At 36.0% G+C, this 18,310-nt stretch overlaps 1 protein-coding gene across 1 annotated transcript in view; it reads right to left on the bottom strand.

Moving 5' to 3' along the window:
- The window catches only part of HDX (highly divergent homeobox), a 137,713-nt gene extending 122,006 nt beyond the window's left edge, over positions 1-15,707 (bottom strand). Inside the window, exon 1 of the mRNA XM_006082808.3 lies at positions 15,562-15,707. The gene's annotated coding sequence lies outside the window, so the exon portion shown is untranslated. The remainder of the gene's footprint in view (positions 1-15,561) is intronic.
- Between the last annotated feature and the right edge of the window lie 2,603 nt (positions 15,708-18,310).

The following is an 18,310-nucleotide window of genomic DNA, read 5'->3' as shown; positions in this document are numbered from 1 at the left end:
TAAAAAGAAAAAAGGAGACTTTAAATATCAAGTTACACTAGTACAAAATAAGAATTTGGTTTTCTCTCTTTTAAAAAGACAAGGATTTCTTAGATTATTGGTCTTCTTTTAATAAGAAATTATAAACAAAGGTTTTTCTTTACCTTAAATGATAGCTGCCTAAAAACAGAGTACGTGTTTTGTTTCCATTAAGTCTTTGACTACTTAAGAAAACGGAATCATGCCGAAACCGGTTTGGCTCAGTGGATGGAGCGTCGGTCTGCGGACTGGAGGGTCCCAGGTTCGATTCCGGTCAGGGGCATGTACCTGAGATGCGGGCACCTCCTCAGTGGGAGATGTGCAGGAGGCAGCTGATCGATGTTTCTGACTCTCTGTCTCTCTCCCTTCCTCTCTGTAAAAAATCAATAAAATATATTTAAAAAAAAAGAAAACGGAATCTTCTCTATTAAAAGAGCTAAGTTCATTTTACAACTATGTAACTTTGAATAAGTTAAATTTTATGGAAAGCAATCTATAATAATAAAAGCATAATATGCTAATTAGACCAGAAGTCCTTCTGAAGACCTTCAGGATGAAGCCGGGGCTGTGAGGGAAGCCCGGGTCCCAGGTGCCAGAGGGAAGCCAGTGCCAGCAGTCAGGGGAAGGAAGGCCTACTCTTGCATGAATTTTGTGCATCGGGCTTCTAGTCTCATATATAAGTAATGTTAAATTTCCTATTGGGTATATTTATATGAAATTCTTTAAAAACAGCTATGTCCTGGTATAAAGTCATCAGTCATAATTTTTACATATATATTGAAACATAGCTAGACTTACTTGTCAATTGCATCGTTTTTGTTTGTGTATGTGAACTTTCATCAGATATTTAACCAATACCATTTTTAAGTCTTGTCATTTGCAGACACTAATTGGTTTACCTGATGCTTTTGCAAAAGTGTTCCTACAAAGGTGCTTCGGTTTCCAAGAGATTCATGGAAAGACTCTGACAAGTACGTGTTTCTTATAACAGATCCATTTGCTTTCATCTGGAAGGGACAATAATGAATCTTTCAAGTGTTTCCCAAGGCTAACTGCACAGCCCAAAAATATGTCATGGGATATAGCTCTTTTATATATCCGTTTGTGTTGCCTGCAGCAGTTCATATTTTTAAAGAGCCTTTTTTTCTTCAGTCCCTGAAGCATCTCTGAAACTTGCCCCTGTTTCTTTTACACTGTATAGTAAAATTGTACCATTACATTGATGATATAATGTTAACATGTGAAGACTTGCTTCTGCTGCTGGACACTAAAGGTTTTGCTGGAACATCTGTGAGGTAAAAGATGGGTGACGAACCCACAGAAAATTCAAGGCCCAAGCACCACCTTAAGGTTTTGGGACTCCACTAGTCAGATAAAATGTGTTTTGTCCCAGAAGCTGTGTTGGATAAAGTTCAAACTTACCCAACCCCTAAGGCTGTGAAAGAGATGCAAGCCTTTTGTAGTGACTTTGCAGTTGTGAAAGACTCTTATTCCCATCCTGGTACAGTGTCTCTGTCCTTTATGATACTTGGTTAAAAACGGGTGAGGGACATATGGACTGGGGATCAAAGTGACAAGCCACCTTTGAGAAGGCAAAAATACTTGTGAAGCAGATTGAAGCTCTAAGCATGTTCCAAACAATGTTATGCTTTAAGTTAGATGTGTCTGAGATTCCAAAATGTATGGATGCTGTGGCAGGACAAAAGAAGGGGAAGAATGCCTGTAGAAAGGGGACAAAAACCAATATACCCCCATGGAGCAATAGGAACTAGCAGTGTACACAGCAGTTCTCCAGATGTAAGTCTCAGAACAGAATGAACCATAGCAGCCAATGTGCTGAAATCAGAACTGTTTGGTTAGTAATCGCTCATGAGCCCTGGTCTTGAACCCTTTGCACTGACAATAGGCTGTTCTAAAGAGATTAACCCTATGGCTTGGACAAAGGCAAACCCAGGGATGGATGACCATGAATAAACCCTGTAGGGTCAGGATATTTTGGTCCTCCTGCAAGAGTCTGGAGTAATCCTTACTATTTTCTATGTCCTGGCTCATAAATCACTGACACCCATGGCAAGTTTCTAATTAAAAAAAATCCTATAAAATAAAATGGTCTTGGACATTATTGAAAGTTTTGTGCTCATACCTGATGAATCGGTTAATGTGTCACCTTTATTAAATCACATAAAAACACAAGTGAACACCCTGAGTGATCTGAATCCCACCCTAAGGAACTTGGGAAATCAATGGTTCAAATAATAGGGCTCTTCATGGAAAAAAAGTGTTTTCTCTTGTATGTGCCTGTATTATTGATATGGCATCTGCCTTTAATGCAGCCAGATATCCACCAAATGAGCCACCTACATGTTAATAAATCCCCATGATGAACACTCAGGACACATTCCAAAAGGCATCAGAACACATGACTGACACTTGACTCTCGACCTGGACTTGGCAATTAAAGTATCTTCACCCCTTTCTCTATTTTGAATGTACATTTTGCTTGCCTTCAAGCTCACTAAAGCTGCTCCCGGGATACATTTTTGAAACATAAATGTTATATTGAGGCTATCTGGACTGGGTACAATGATTGAACCCTGTTAAGGCCTCTATATAAATTTCTAAGATTCCGACAGGCAGGTGCAGAAATATCAGTCATCAAATCTAGTAATCTTACAGCCACCCAAGATAACCATACTAAGTAAAGTTTCTTGTTTGTTAAACCTACCCCCTTCCAATCTGAAAAGGTCTGCCTCTTTTTTTTTCTTTCCATGACTTCCTTAGTGTGGGGATAGGGGCTGGCCAGGTTTCAGATTACACCTGAGAAGCTCCCAGCCAAATTTATGAAGCAACAACACTTTGAACTTAATGGAAAAAAATGTTTTGGTGTTATACTTTTATTTTTCAGAGCACCACCTTTATTTGTGAATTAGGTGAAACATGAAACACAAGAGATCAGATTGTTCTCAAGCTAAGAACAAAGTTTTTACTTGAAAAACAAATGAACAAATTCAGAAAGACAAATAACTATAAATCATATGCTAAGAGCAAATAAAACATCAGAATAACTGTACATCAAAAACAAACAAATTGCTTGAACCTTGTTCTTTCAAAAATAACATACAGGAGGAGAAGTCAGGGTGGTTTTGGGAATTGAACTTAATAAAATGTTAAGATGTATAAAAGAACTGCCATTTGACCCAGCAATCCCACTTCTGGGAATATTACCTAAGAATTCCCAAACACCAATCAGAAGGAATATGTGCACCCCTATGTTCATAGCAGTGTTATTTACAATAGCTAAAATCTGGAAACAGCCCAAGTGCCCATCAGCAGATTTAGTGGACAAAAATGTCATGGTACATTTACCCAACGGAATAACATGTGGCTGTAAAAGGGAAGAATTCTTACTCTTTGCAACAGAATAGATAGTATTATGCTAAGTGAAATAAGCCAGTTAGGGAAAGACAAGTATCACATGATCTCATTTATATGTGGAATCAAATGAACAAAATAGGTCCAGAGACATGGATGCATGGAACAGACTAACAGATCTCAGAGAGGTAGAGCTGGAGGCGAGGGAAAGAGATCAACCAAAGAACATTTATGCATATATGCATAGCCCATGGACACAGGTGATAGTGTGATGAAGGCCTGGGGTGGGGTAGGGATTGAGTGGAGGGGAGCAAAGGCGGGGGGGAGAAAGATATCTGTAATACTGTCAACAATAAAAAAGAATTGCTATAGTAAATACGTTCCCAGAAGCTGTCACTTTAATCTGTCATTTATATTTCATTATTTTTTTTTTTAAAAAAAAACAAACAGTTCTATTTACCTTCTTTTATAATTAACTTGCCAGAATTAGCTGATATTGCAAAAAAATATATGTTCGGCATCTTTTAAACATGAAGTTCGAGTAACCGACACAGTGTATATTCTAATACTATGAAAGGGTATTCATTGTTTATTTATTGGGCTATAATTACTGAAATTCATTGCCCACATCTCTTATCTTCCATTTTAGATATATAATATGCTTCTGTCACTTAGGTGGAAATATGAAACAGGAAATTTTAACCATCTATCAGAAGAGTTTCTCAGAGCACAAAGAAATTGCACACTGACCTCATTTAAAAAATACTTAAAATTCGATGTAATTAGTAATAGTTTTCAGCAACATAAAAGCTCTCTCTCTCTATATATATATCTCTCTCTCTCTCTATATATATATATATATATATATATATATATATTTACATATATATATAATATGTATATATAGTGAGATGAGCAAAAATTATAAGACAATTTTATGTATACATTTTCCATATAAATATATAAAAATATATACATCTACAGGCATAATTTCTGTACTATATGTTTAATGTCTAAATTCAAAGAGAATTAAGGTTTGCTAAAAAAAGCATTATCAGGTTAATATGCTAGATCTCAGATTGTTTCATCAATTATAATTTATTAATTTTTATCACAAGGTGGTAATATGTTAAAACAATAAAATACCTTTAAACTATAAATACCTTATCTTACACTCAGATATCAAAACTCAGGTTATAACAAAATTTTTGAAAAAACCCACAGTTTCAAACATAATTAGTTGAACAACAGAAGCATAAACAGAGTCTCAAATGGATGATTGATTTCCTGTTGCCTCAGCTCTCTTTCATACAAACAATCCCACATGCACACTCATACAGAATATGTGACAACTAATGCTAATGATCAGTGACATATAGCATCTTCTGATGAACTAAATAGTACCTTGAGCCATACGTATCGGTTGCCTAATTTGTGTATCTTTTTATGTTTCTGGCCCCAAGCAAATTGTGCAAGTAAATCACTTCTATCTTTTACAAGTTAGTTAAAGTGTTTCCATTGCCATAAGCTTTTACCACTAACATCTAGCAATTCACATATTTGGTTAATACCTTTAAAATGTCGGTTGCATTTTAATTTACTGTAGTGAGGGGAGGTTAAAGAGGGTAAAGGAGATAAAATATATAGTGACAAAAGGAAACAAATCTTTGGGTGGTGAGCACATACAGATGATGTATTATGGGCTTGACACTTGAAACATATAATTTTATTAACTAATCTAACCCCAATAAGTTTAATTTTTATTTTTTTTCTAAAAATGGTAAAGCCATATTTCCTTTTAAATCTATTTTTATTGATTTCAGAGAGGAAGGGAGAGGCAGAGAGACAGAAACATCAATGATGAGAGAGAATCATTGATCGGCTACCTCTGGCATGACCCATACCGAGGATTGAGCCTGCAGTCCAAGCATGTGTCCTGACCAGGGATCTAACCGTGACACTCAACCACTGAGCCACACTGGTCTGGCTAAAGCCATATTTATTCACTTAAGCCATATTTATTCACTTAAGCTAGATACTCTTTTAGCTTTTTGTGAATCAGAATGCGTAGTCCATGTTAGACTTAAGGGTCGTTTTACCTGGGAGCAAAGAGATAGACTATTTTATTCTTTTATACCTTTTATTCCTGATTTTACTTCAAAAGTCTGAAAAACTTAGGGGGGGAAATGTGTACTCCTGTTCTTTGGGGATTAGAGAAAGATTCCCCAAAGCACACCATTTAGTGGTAGGTAGGTAACTATATAGAAACGCACATACATATATAGTGTTGAAACAATATACACACATGTTGAAACAATGTACACACATGAAATAATGGAAGCTTAAAGTTATCCCCTCAAGTACTTTCAATATACTAAGAAAGTGCTTAATGACTCAAAAATCTCATGGAGCACAACCCAAATCTGATAGCAACAGGTAAAAACCCTTCTTTCTTTTTTTTGAAAGAAGAAAACAAAAACCCAAAAATATCCTTCCTATACTGCCAAAGACATATCTTTGGGTCTCTTTTGAGGAACTCAGCCTTAGTGTACTCAATTAATTTCATCATATGTCTTTTAACCAGTTATACTTTAACGCATTTTTTAAAAAAAGAAAGATGTGTTGTCTTTATACCTGATGGAAAGGCTCTGTGTGTGAATGAATGCATGAATATTATGGGTTTTTATTTATCAATGAAATAAAAATCTCAAATTAAAAAAAAATGTTGTAAATATGCAGACCTCTGAAAACATGTTCTTGGACCTCTAGGGGTCTGCAGACCTTAGATTGGGAGACACTGCCCTATGTGAAGCCTGTGATATTAAGATAGAAAACATATATGTTTATTGTCAAATCATAAACATATATATCTTTGAAGAATGGAATTACTATTGACCCCTAATGTTTTTGTGTTTACTGCATTTCTCCTGCCTAGTCATATTTCTCATATGAGACACAAAGGGAGAGGTTGTTACTCAACTAACGTGCTTTTGGGTATTTCATTACAACTGTATTTCTTGATGTTGATCAAACCAGATTTGAGCACAGGGTTTAATCATGACCACATTCAGCAATTATTATTTTACTGCTACAATTTAAATTAGGTAACCTGATAACCATTTGTAAAAATATTATCAAGTTTACTAGAAACTACAGATTTACTTGTGAATATTGAGAACACATGTTGCTCCGATACACTTTACAGTAATGAGAAAGAGAAAAACATTTTGCTAAATAAATCTTCACTTTCCAAGTCACAGTTTTTAAAAAACAACCAATATACAGATGTATCACCACAGATATTTTGATGGTTTATTCACTTAAATTTATTTCTTAAGCATATGTTACATTCATAACATCATTAATGTACTATGTTACGGATGTAAGTCTTAAACAAGAGAGTCAAAATAAAAAAGATTTTTCTCAATAGTGTCTTTATTACTTGTCTTTAAAATTGAAAGTTAGAAAATGGGCAATGGGTAGTAGGGATGGTAGTTATGATACTGCTTCATGAAAAAAAAAGCTTAATACTATTTTGAGGGCTTTACCTGCACTTAATACTTTTTTATCTTTCAATTACAGTTTACATTCAATATTATTTTGTATTAGTTTCAGGTGTACAGCATAATGGTTAGAAAATTATGTATTTTACAAAGTAACTCCACACACACACACACACACACACACACACACACACACACACTGTTTCCAGTATCCACCTGACAGCATGCATAGTTATTACAATATTATTGACTGTATTCCCCAGACTGTACTCTACATTCCATTGACTATTTTGTAACTACTAATTTGTACTTCTCAATCTCTTCACCTTTTTCACCCAGTCCCACTTTTATTAATGACATTTGCTTTTATCACAAAATGGATTTAATAACTTCTTAAATTTAATTAATAAATGGAATCATTGAATTTTTAAAGTAGAAATATCCTTAGATATTATAAAGATTGTGCACTCATTTCACAGTTGAATAAACTGAGGGCCAGAGATTTGAAGTAACATGATTCAGAACTTATTTTATGAAAAATGTCTACTGTATATAGCTCTGTAATGTCTAATTCACTTTGTCCAACACCTAGCATGTTATACAATACAGATTTACTAAATAAGTGCTTTTGAGAATGATGGTACTTAAATATTAACTAAAGGACAATCCAGACTATCTTAGTTTGCTAGGAATGCTGTAACAAAGTACCACAAACTGGGTACCTTAAACAGAAATTTATTGTCTAACAGTTCTAAGGATAGAAGTCTGGAATCAAGGAGTTGGTAAGGTTGGTTCCTTCTGAGGACTGTGAGAGAAATATTTGTTCTAAGACTCTTATCTTGTAAATGATTATCTTCATGGTCACATAACATTTTCCCTGTATGTGTGCCTGTATCCAAATTTCCTCCTTTAATAAAGACACCAGACATATTGAATTAGCAGCCTACTATACTCCAGCATGATCTATCTTAATTTAAATAATTACATCTACAATGGCCCTATTTCAAAAAAGGGTCAGCTTCTGAGATACTGGGGGTTTGGACTTCAACTAATTAATTTAGGGGACACAATTCATCTCATAACATTGACTAATTGTTTATTTCTATAAAATATTGTAGACTGGCTTTATTATCCAAAAAGGACATCAATTACTGTACTTCCCTTCCCCCACCCCAGTCCCGAACCCACTCTTTATCCCATGATATCTATATCCTAATTCCTGAAACCTGTGAATATGTTAATTTCCTTGGCAAAAGTTAATTAAGGATACAGGAGGAATTAAGGTGGCTAATTAGCTGACCTTGAAATAAGGAGATTATCTTAGATTATTTGAGTGGGCCCAATATTATCACAAGGATCCTTAAATGTAGACACTAGAGGTAGAATATTAAGTGTCAGAATGATGTGATGTGAGAAATTTTATTAACCAATGTCACACCAATACGCTTAATAATAATAATAAAAGATTTGATCAGCCATTGCTAGCTTTGAAGATAAAAGGCAGCCATAAGCCAAGGAATTTGGGTAGTCTCTAAAAACTGGAAAAAGTAAGGAAACAGATTTTTCCCTAGAGCTGCCTCCACAAAGGAAAGCCTTGTTGACACCTTGATTTTAACCCAGTGAGACCTAATTCAGACCTTTAACCACCAGAACTGTGAGATAATACATGAGTTGTATAACCCACTATGCTTGTGGTAATTTGTTACAGCAACAAATATAAAATTAATAGAGCTCCTCTTGAAGCTATTAGTGACAGTGACCTCAATAGATACATGTATACACTGAGTGGCCAGATTATTATGACCATCTGACATTTGTAGGCAAATTAGCTATAATTTTGCGCTGAAGTTGCTAGAGGGCCAGAACATTATAAATAGATAAATAGGAAAGCAGGTTGTTTACCACAACAGAAATGATTTTTTTTTCTGAAGATATGGGTAAACAATGCGGTTTAACAGCCTTTGAACATGGAATATATATATATATATATATATAGTGGCCAGATTATTATAACCACCCCATCAGTACTTCCTTGGGCCACCTTTTGCCTTCAATACTGCGGCGATTCTTCTTGGCATTGACTCCACGACATGTTGAAAGGATGCGAGGAATCTGACACCATGCCTGATGAATAGCACTGTCCAATTCTGTGAGATTTGATGGTTGTGGAACCAGCTGCCTGATGGCTCTTTTAACTTCATTCCACAAATGCTGAATTGGATTGAGATCTGGTGATTGTGGGGCCACCTCAGCAAGGTAAAGTCTCCCTCATGTTCTTGAAACCACTCCTGCACAATATGAGCACCGTGGCATGGCGCATTGTCTTGTTGGAAGAAGCCATCTCCATTGGGATACGCCATCAACATGATAGGATGAACTTGATCAGCAATGATACTTAGGTATGTTGTGCTCTTCAGATGTTGTTCCACACGAATTAAAGGGCCCAAATCATGCCAGGAAAACATACCCCAAACCATAACACTGCCCCCGTCAGCTTGAAGGGTAGTACTCATGCATGTGGGGTGCATGCTTTCATGCTGTTTCTGCCAAATTCTCACTCTGCCATCTGCATGATGCAACTGGAAACTTGATTCATCGGACCACATGACTTTTTTCCAATGCTCGACTGTCCAATCCTTGTGTTCCTGTGCGAATTGGAGACGTTTTATATTGGTAACTGCAGACAGCAAAGGTGCTTGAACAGGCCTTCGACTTCCATATCCCATACGATGCAGTGTACAGCTAATTTGCCTACAAATGTCAGGTGGTTATAATAATCTGGCCACTAAGTGTATACTCTTCTATAACACTCTTTTGACAAGTCAAATAATTTGGATAAATATCATTTCAATGGTAAAGCCATCACTATCATATTTCTTTATACATGTGAAAATGGACAAAAGAAAATTCAGAGTTTTTTCTATGACTACCAACTCTTAGAATTCAAAGCTGTACAAGAAGACATATTTCACTTTACATCAGTTCCCCCAGATTTTAATGTGTATATGAATCACCTGGGGATCTTATTAAAATTCAGATTCTGATTCAGTAGCTCTTGGGAGGGGCCAGAGATTTTGCAATTCTAGAAGTCCCCCAGGTAATCATGTTGCTAATCCAAGGAATACACTTTGTGTAGCAAGTATTTAATAAATAAAGATGTATCAAACACTACCAGAAAAATAAATTTGTTTGACATCACAATGCTGAGATTAAGAAAAAAGTTTCTCTCTACATTAAGTACTACTATCTGGAAAAATGAAAAAGAACTGAAACTGATCTTTAGCATATTTTATGCATTAATTGATGCTAAAAGTAAGCCTACTAGTATAGGTTCTAAACAAAATGCCTGACTATTAATGCATTAATTTACATACATATTCAAAAATAACTTCATGCTGTCTAAGAATAGTGGGGATGAGTCAAGTCTGAGGAGACTTCAACACAGCACATATTTGGTCTATGAAAGGGCAAAGCTCTTTGGAGAATGGGTCTCATAACTACTTTCCTAAACCACATAGCTATTTCATCCTCATAGCACACCTTAAGTAGACTAAGCTAACCAAGCAAGAAAGTATAATATATATAAAGAAATATGTTAAAACAATATATTAGTGGAGTAGAAAACTTATATCATAATTTGTTTGTTCACAAAACACAATCCAGAAATGCTTTCACCATTGCTTGGTACTTGACAGTAGGAATGAATAGTGTATGAGTCTGTCTATATGCTTTCTGCCAATGAAGCCAGTGGAGGTCAACACAATGATCCTTTTCTCTTAAACGACAGTCTTTTTATTAAAATTTGTTATCTCCACTGAGACAGAAAAAATGCCATTGGTTTTAGAGACTCAGAAAGAGAGAAGTTAGGGAGAAACACACACACATGAACATACACACTTTTTAAAAATTATAAAGGAGAGAAGCCTCATTCTAGCTCTCCAACCTTTAACCTAATAGTTAAGAGTGCAACCTCTGTTTTAAAGTCCTTCCCTGCCACTTACTACTTGTATGAACTTGGGCAAGCACCGTGTGCAAATGCTTATATACATGAGAAAAGTGTCTATAGGGGCATATAAGTAACATGTTTGCATGGATGTTATAAGAACTTTAAAAAATTGTCCCCAACTCCAAAGGAAGTGAGGCTAAGAAAATGTTTTGCAAAAATTTTGCCACTCTGACAAATAACATGTTTAAAGATTCTAAGGCTGGCTGGAGAATATTATGCTAAGTAAAATAAGCCAGTCAGAGAAAGATCAAGTATCACATGATCTCACTCATATGTGGAATCTAAAGAACAAAATAAACTGATAATAAAATAGAACCAGAGACATTGAAGCATGCAAAAGACTGACATTTACCAAAGGAAAGGGAGGGGGGAGATGATATTAACCAAAGAACTTATATGCATATATGCATAACCCATGGATACAGACAATAGTGTGATGAAGGCTGGGCAGTGGGAGGGTGCAGGCTAGAAGGGGTCAATGGGGGAAAATGGGAAATCTATAATACTTTCAACAATAAAAACAAATTTTCAAAAAAGATTCTAAGGATCAACCCAATTGACATAGTTCTAAAACAGAAGACCAAGAAAGTAGGACAGCTCCTCTTCTGAATTTCTTTACAGATGTAAAGTATATAGCATTCAATTGACACAGTATAATCTCATTTATTCATTTGCCATGTATCTAGATCTCTGGTTAACCCAGACAATTTTGCTACTAGCTAGCATAAGAATGACTCTGTTTTCAAAGATAGGTTTCAATTTGTTGCCTTAAGATTTTATGTAGACTGGAAAGATCCCGGGGTGTCAGTGAAAGCTTCTGAATTTACTGAACGTCACCAGCTCCGTTTTTATGTAGAATATATCTCTCCAAAATTTTTACTGTTTACTTCCAAACCAGTATGCCTAGATATAATTTACTCAATGGAAGTATATTAAGACACATTCAAATTCATATTTAGATAAATGGTTCCACTGAAAAATGAAAATGAACAATTCAACTATTTTTTATCCTGTTGGAGATTAACACAATATGAAAATATAATTCCTTCTGGAAGTACAATATAATTTTAAAAGCATAGTTAAATATTTTTAACAACACATTTTATATACAATTTCATGCCATCTTTTTTCAACCAAGACTAACAGGGAGTATTTTAATAAAATACCTAAAAAGGAATGTATGTATACACCATTTGGTAAAGGTCAGAAATGACTGATTTTTTAGAAATAGTATTGGTTTCATGGAAAACATTATGGTATAACACACACACACACACACACACACTCATTATGCTGGGTCTCCAGAGATTTAGATCCTCACCAAAGCTCTGCCAAAAAGAATCATTACATATTAACTTGGTCAAGTATAGCTTGGTGATTAAAAGTCAAATAGACCTACTTATGTTTGCATCCTGTGACATTTTGTAACTATGTGGTTCCAGCAAAGGCAACTACTTTGAGCCTTTTTTCCCCCTCATTTGTAAAATGGAAAACCATACCAGAAACTATCTCCTATGAATATTGTGAAGTTTAAATGTGACAACATATATAAAGTTGTCAGCACAATTCCTGGCACTAAATTCTTAATACACATTAGCACTCATTAATGCTGGTAAGGCACTTCACTGCTCTGGGCTTCAGTTTCCTCTGTAAAATGGGGAAATTGTCTTATCATTAGAAAATCTCTATCAACTCAACTTACAACTTAAATGAGCAATCCCAATGTCATTCTCTCATTCAGAAAGGAATTGTAAAATAAACCCTAAAAATACAAACACTACATTCTTATATTTTTTTCATATATTACTTTAAGCTCTCTAAAGTAAGGAGCACATTTCTAAGCGTTATATTCTATCTGGAGTGTCCTACCTTTGAACAGTGTTATCTATTGGTCTACATGTAAATGTCTAGGTAATTCTTATTAATTACTATGCAAGCTGGCTACAACCTAAAACACTTTGGCGGGATTCATATAATGTAGGTAATAATAAGAGAAAAAAAATCAGAGAGAAAGAATTTTTTACTTATAGTAAATAACATTCATAGTTCACTTACAATAAACTATAACAATGATTTTCAAATTTACATGTTCTAATACCCTTCTGGACTCCTTTTCATCCATGTTCCTTCCTGGACCACAAACCTTGATGTAATATTGGGATGGTGCCGCCAAGTGAAGCAGCATTCAAAGTAAAATATATTTTAAAATCTCTATTTTAAATAATGGTCATGCATTCTTTCAAATAAAACAGCTCTGTGGAACAAACAATGCAGTTTGAAACCAAGGGGTAGAAAAATTGACAACTGATACGTTATATAATAGCAACCATTGCAATGAATAGCTCTGGTTCAAGAGACATACAAATGAGAACTATAAGTGATAGTATAAAGCAGCAGTGGTAAAATATATTGCAATAAAAGAGTGAATAATTACTAGATTTTAAGATAAGATACATAATGCAATGTCATATAAAAGAAATCTAGAAAATATAAAAAAGTCTTAGTATTTTTATAACTGAAAAAATTATAGAGAGAACCACTTCTGGGATAATGATCCTTTGGTTTTGTTTATATGGACAGAACATATTTGGAGGCCGCCCACTATTATAAAGCTATCAGATATTAAAGTGTGTATACATTTTTGGGAATATATATATATATATATATATATATATATATATATATATATCTTTGTTTCTCAAGTCCCAAGCAATGGGAGAACAAAGACCATATATGGCTGCAGATATTTCAAATACTCATCTAGATCCAGGTGCTGTGGGCAGAAGATAAAGAAGTAGATAGCGTAGTCTCAACCCTTAATAAGGCCTTTAAAATGCAGTTGAGGAGTCTAGTCTAACACACATACACATACACACAAGTACATTAGAAGAAAATAAAGCAAACAGAAAGTTACAAATGTAAGAAATTATGTAAAAGTTCTAGAAAAGTTGAGCTTAATAAGGGTTGGGTTTGACTTGGAAGGTACTTTTGGAGAAGTGTAATTTGAGCTAAGCTTCCAAAGTGGGTAAATGTGAATAAGCAGAAGAGAGGGCATCCTAGGTGAAGAGAGTGGTAGTGGTGTAAGGAGCAAAATTCTGGAGGTAGACTGTTTAGGGGACATTAAGGACAGTCATGCAGTGAAGAATAAAGTAAAATAAGGTACCTCTGGTACAATGAAACCAGATTATAAAGCCATTTTCAATCCAAGTGGAATTGGGCTTGGAAAAATAGATTATAGAGAACCAATATTATTTTGGTGAAGAAAAATGACTTGATGAAAGAAGTGTTCACGGACACTTAGTCTGGCAGGAATTTGGGGCACAAGGGAAGGATAACTAGGAAGCCCTTGATGTGACTGGATGGGTGTTGATAAGAGAAAAATGGTATCAGAAATCTTTCAAAGGAAAATTCACCAGGACTTGATAACCCCTTAACTATGAGAAATGAAGAAAAATCCAAATTTTGCTGTGAAATACTCAAGACTTCATGATCAAAGAGTAGAGCAAAATTAACACTACTGTGCAATTTATCCACCAAGGACAGGCAGGCAGGTTGTTTCTCACAGTTTCTGAGTAATGTAGCCTCTCCCAATGAAGGGGAGTTGGACGTGGTCTCTCAAAATAGGATTTGCCATTGGTGGTTCTAGCAGAGACACAGAGGAAGAAGAAAGAAGGACTTAGCACCAAACCTGAAACAGAGACCAAGGCTTTATAAGAGATAGTTCCAAAAAGAAAAACAAAAGACAAGAAAGAAAAATGTCTTAGAATTCTGAGTCTCCAAAATGGACCTCACCCTGATTCTCTCCAAAGAGTTTAAGTTTCACAATCACTGAGTGGCACTCCAAATCAGAATTCCTTGAAGAATAAAAGTTTGATTCACTTGAATAATTAGTGTTTCTTTTTCTCCAAATTGTTTCTCATCTCAGTAGTTTCTATTCCACAAATACCTCTGTGAATTCCTTGCATTATTCCAAACCTGATATCTGTAGATTAAGAATTTGCCTTCTTAAATTCATCAGGCCCATTTTGGGTCTGGGTATACTCAGTAAGCCAGTTTCAAAAGTAACTGGCAGATTTCTCTTCAACTGGCACTTGTAACATCACAGGGCCAACCCCTAACCCTCCCCCTATTCTGCCCAGGCAGAGCTAAACCCCACCCCTTCCAGCGAAATGGAAAAAGCGCTTGCGCATACTCCAAGCCTATTCTCCTCGCCAAGAACTGCCCCCCTCCAAGTTGTTAGTGCGCAGGCGCAGCACCCTCGGTGCGTTTGAGTGGGGTTATGAGAAATCTACTGTCCAGTGAAATCTAGAAGTGATAGAATTCACCCCCTCCCCTCCACCACTCCTTTCTTCCGAGGCAGAGGCGCCACTTCTTCCTATTCCGGGGCCAGAAGCTCATCCCCAAAGTCGCCTTATCTCGGAGCAAAATCCTTTGCTTTCTGGCAGTGCCCACTGTATCGCTATTCTCAGCTCATTTGGAACCTCAAGCTGCCTTCAGCCTCCGCTCAGGAAATAGAGGCAGTTAGCTCCCCCAAACCCGCACCAGTTTGTTGTCAGCCTCATTAGGCCTCTGAACCTACAGTCCCCCCACTGGGCAGAGCATTAACTAGGTGCCTTGTTTGCCCTCCTTCGCCCTTCACACCCACCCAATCTGGGTGCTTACCTCGGGCGTGATGCAGTCACAGGAGGGATCAAGGATCCCAGATCAGGCCACTGTTGGGGCCGGAGGATTCAGCGAGATTTTTCCTGGGTCTCCACTGCCTCTTCACACAATGAAATCAGCGTGTCCGATCATCAATTCTCATCATGATCGTGACGTCACAAAAGACAGCGGCCAATGGGAGCCCGAGATCAGCTCCGGACAGTCCCTGGCCCCAGCCCAGACCCAGGAGTAGGGAGGGGGAGTGGAGATGGCTGCTTGCAGTGGAGCTGCCTCTTCCCTGCACCTCTGAGCTGAGTGCAAGGCTAGGCCTCTCTGTACCCCTCCCTTCTTGAATAGCTGTGAACGCCCAGCATCCCTGTAGTTATATGCTAGCCATTTGAGCAGGTGCTGTCTGGTCTTACAACTTGAGATTCACTTTCAGCAGAATTATTGAAAGCTGCCAAAATCAAATGAACACATATAGAAATTATAGTCTGTTGTGGTCAATGTTCAATTGACAGTTATATAGTCAGTATTCCTAAAGTCAAGGAAGTGTTCATTGAGCCTTTGAATTTGTCAATAAGTGATAGCGCACTGTTTTATGTGACCTATTGACTATGACTACTGAAGCAAGAAATTAAAATTATGGATTATGTTCACCTAAACTCAATCTCTGTTCTTCCAGAAGTTACTTGTGTCATCACCATTGCACCATTACAGAAAAAAAATTCAAGCCATATGTTACATCCTTTAAAACTCATTTGATACACTCCCAAAATTTGTTGGATGTAATGAGAGATATAGAATGTATTGGTCCTCTGCTATTTTAGAATTTGCAACATTATTCAGAAAATAAGATTAGCACAGATTAAAACATTCACAACAATAAAATAGAGGACATGATAATGTGCTCAGTCATGAGTGACAGACAAGCTACATCATTTAATGACTGGAGACATCAGTGAAGTGGTGATAGTTGGGGAAGCATTCTATGCTACAGTTAAAGCTTGAAATGGTCTTGGATGGTGGATAGGAGAGGATAAAAAGCACTGTCATTGAGAAGAAAAAAGAGGTAAAAGTAAAAAAGTATAGATATATATGATGTGACAAATAGAGGGTATATGATTAGGACTAGTGAATAGGACAGACTGATAATAAAAGCTTTTCAAGTAGGCAAGAACTTTGATTTTATTAAAAGCCACTAATGGTCCTAAAATAAGGGTTCCTCAACCCTCTTCTACTATCTGATGATGAGAGCAGCTAGGGCAATTTTTTAAAAAAAGGATAAGTTAGATCATGCCTAGCTCCAGAATATCCAACGTCTTTCATTCATATCTATTATAAAATTCAAGCTTCTTACCATAACCCAAAGGTCCTGAATGATCTGGCCTTTGCCACTTTTCTGGCCTTACCTCCTGCCACTCAATCACTTTCCAATCACACTGGCCTTCTCTCCATTTTTCAAACAAATTAAGCTCATGTCCACATCGGGGTCCTTGCACCTTTGCTCCCTCTGTCTTTGAATGACCAACTCTTTCACTTGATTCAAGTCTCTGCTCAAATGCAACCTCTTTAAAATTAGCATTTAATTTGTTTAAATGTAACAATTTTAAAGAAGTTACATAACTTCTTTAAAAGTAACCTCTTTATAATTTTAAAGAGATTGCACTATAACCCTATTGCAAATTATGATCTTTTCAACATTCTTTATACCTCTCTAAAACTCCTTCCATTTTATTTGTATTCATAGCACTTATTGCCTAAATATACTCTATATTTAGTCATTGCAAATATAAGCTCAATGAAGACAGGATTTGGGGTCTGTTTTGTTTATTATTATATTTTTGCCATCTACAAGACTTCTGACACAAAGGAGAACAATTTGTAAGCACTTGTTGATGGAATGTCTGAATGCAAACTCTAGTTGATCCCCAATCTGATTCAATTGCAAAGTGATAATTCAGTCATCAATTTTCAATTGAATCAGATCAACTAGAGTTAGATAGTCCAGACAGTTGTGGTAATTCAGCTTCTAGAAAACTCGGGTTTATATCAAGATGTTAAGAGCAGAAATGAAGATAAATGATTAAAATTTAGACATTTTAAAGACAGAATGATAAAGGTGCAAGTGTAGATTCAGAGATGACTTACCTATGATGGATTAACACATTCATTATGAACTACTGCATATCTTGAACTTGGTTGATTTGAGAGCAAAAGAAGGGCATGGTCCTTACCCATGAAAAATGTGTAGTCCAACTGACAAGAAAAGACATATATGAAACCACAGTACAAAAAGATAAATTCATGTAGTTGCTCATTCTTCTTTTCCCCTCACACTCCATATCCAAGCCATCAGTAAGTCCTATAAACTACTCCTTCAAAATATGTCCCAAATCTGAACACTACTTACTTCCTCCATCACTACTATACTATTTAGTCACTATAAACTCTAGCTTGAACAAATACAAAAGCTTCTTTTATGGTTTCCTATTGTCTATTATTGTCCTTTAACACTTTCTCTTAAGAGCATACAAAATAGTCTTTATAAAGTTGAATCATATCACTCCTCCACTTTATTTATTTATTTTTTTATTTATTTATTTTATTTTATTTTTTTATTTTTTTTATTGCTTAAAGCATTACAAAGGGTATTACATATGTGTCCTTTTTTCCCCCCGCCCTTGACAATACCTCGGCTTCCCCTACCCCCCAGTGTCTTATGTCCATTGGTTAAAGTCTTCCAAATGTTTCCCATTACATTATCAAT

The sequence above is a fragment of the Myotis lucifugus genome, unplaced genomic scaffold (genome assembly GCF_000147115.1).
Source record: "Myotis lucifugus unplaced genomic scaffold, Myoluc2.0 scaffold_4, whole genome shotgun sequence".
Taxonomy (NCBI): Eukaryota; Metazoa; Chordata; class Mammalia; order Chiroptera; family Vespertilionidae; genus Myotis; species Myotis lucifugus.
This window is presented reverse-complemented; position numbering and strand designations above follow the sequence as displayed.